Here is a 2,358-nt window from a genome sequence, read left to right as displayed (position 1 = left end):
TGGCCCATTTTAATGTCAACAATTCCAGCTTGAAGGAACTGTAATTGGACAAGCTGTTGGTTAGAATACCAACCAACAGTGCATTCAGTGAACGTGCAATTTTGGCGGATCCAGAGACAAAGTGCCTATAATAGCCTGCTGAGCCTAAGAATGCTCTGAGTTGTGTTACAGTGGTAGGAATTGGCCACTCTATCAGGGTCAGGCATAACCCCAGACTGATTGACCACATGGCCTAGAAAGTTTACCTGGTGTTGCAGCAACTTGCACTTATCTTGTCTTAATTTAAGGCCATATCTGCAGAGGCCTCATTCAGTTGTTTCAGGTGGGCTGCAAAATCAGGGGAGTATACAATAATATCATCCAGGTACACCAACAAGGATTTTGTGATTTGGCCACTGAGACTATGTAGCATTAATTGCTGGAATTTGGCTGGGACATTACAGAGGCCGAATGGCATGCGTTGGAACTCAAAAAAGCCCAGTGGAGTAGTGAATGCCATCTTTTCACTGTCTTTGGGGTTGACTTCTACCTGGCATACCCACTGGCAAGGTCCAGGGTGGAAAAGCATTCTGCTTTGGTGAAAGAAGTGAGTGTCTCCTTGATTCTGGAGAGGGGGAAAACGTCCCTGTGAGTGACTGCATTGAGTTTCCTACAGTCAATGCAAAACTTTAAGCTCCCATCCTTCTTCTTTACCATTACAATGGGTGCAGCCCAGGGGCTGGAGCTCTCAATTATGATCCACCCTTCCAACATGTCTGCCAACAGAGACCTGATTTCTTTATACATGAGGGGTGGTAAGGGCCAAAATCGTTCCCTCATAGGGCAGACGTCCTGTCAAAATGCTCCTCATGCTTAGAAAAAACTTGTTCGCACTTACATAGCAGGGAAGCCAGCTTACCCTGTTGTTCCTCTGTAAGATCAGGTTGGTCTATGAGCTTCTGCACATCAAAGTCTGGGCTCTCCTCTGATGCACCAGTGGCCTCACCTAACCCCATCTCTACCATACCATCAGCAGCAGGGTACCCTGGACATCTGCTTCGTCCACTTGGTAGAGCCTACCAATCCTCTGGTAGCACCCTAAGAAAACAGGAAAGTCATTTAAATTATGAAGCCAAATTTGTACCCTACAACCCTTGACCACAGCCAACGTCCTGTACGCTGAGACAGAATTAAGCTCTTCAAGGGCTTCAACCAGGCCACAATAGCCCTTCCCCCTAGGGCCAGTCGGGGCTCAACCCGAGACCACCACCTCACTCTGGGCTGGGACTGTGATTCCATGCCACCTGGCTGGCCAAATGTATCCATCCTCCATGGTGACAGCTGTCCTCTAGCATTCTGCAAAGGCTTTCCTCCATGCCTGTTGAGACTTAGAGCTCTGACAAGAAAAGAACAATGGCTTGTCTTGGGCTTTGAACACCCCAACAGGCCCACCACATTCACACATATCACATTCATACCAATGATAAAAGGGTTAGATAAAAACTTGTCTTCACTGTGAAAACTCCACGGTTGTCAATCTTGAGTCCATCAATTTCAAAGTCCATTACTGCATAGCCTATGCATGGGATCTTAAGGCCATTGGCCACCTTCAGCTTCACAAATGATGGCTCATTCACACTATATTCAGGGAACAGCCTTGCCAATAAGCTCTGTTGCGTTAAAGATGCATGGGAACCCGTATCTAACAGTCCTGTGAGTGCAACACCACCTATTAACCCCACTAACTTGGCCTTAGCAGTAGGGCTAATTAATTTGAAGCTGTCTGGTGTTCTGGAACAAAATCTGGCAATGTGGCCAGATTGGTTGCAATGCCTACAAATGGGCTTATCTCCTGCATCCCACCTGTTGAGAGGATGGGTTTCTGTGCGCCCCCTCTCAGGCCGAACCTGAGGCATGTTGTTAGACCTCAGTGCAGTGAACGTCACCTCCGGGTCCTGGCGGACAAACCTTTTCAGTGCTTGGAGCAGAGCACCCCTCTCCAGGCCCAGTAGGAACTGCTGGGCCTGGAGGTGGTTATGAGTGGGGGCTCATTCTGGGTCATGCTGCTGCAGCCCACAGTACGGTTCTTTCAGGTGCAGTACATATGGTTGTACTGGCTCCTCTGGTCAAAGAACTGTGACATTAATGAAGAACCAGAGACTTTCTTTTCATACAAGTTATCAAGGGCAGCAAAGATTTTATAAGCTCTATCTCTCATTACCCGGTTCCCGTCACCGCCAGCAATGTCCTGCTGTCGATCTGTCCCGCAAGCCGCCGCTGTTGCCTGGAAGCCGCCAGTGGGGAGCCCAGCAGTAATCAAAAACCCACTTGACTATCACAAGTCAGTGTCACAGAAAAAAATGAAATATACTGAAGTTC

Source organism: Seriola lalandi, unplaced genomic scaffold (genome assembly GCF_002814215.2).
Source record: "Seriola lalandi dorsalis isolate HSWRI2012SDOR001 ecotype SW California unplaced genomic scaffold, Sedor1 jcf7180002054585, whole genome shotgun sequence".
Lineage (NCBI taxonomy): Eukaryota > Metazoa > Chordata > Actinopteri > Carangiformes > Carangidae > Seriola > Seriola lalandi.
This window is presented reverse-complemented; position numbering follows the sequence as displayed.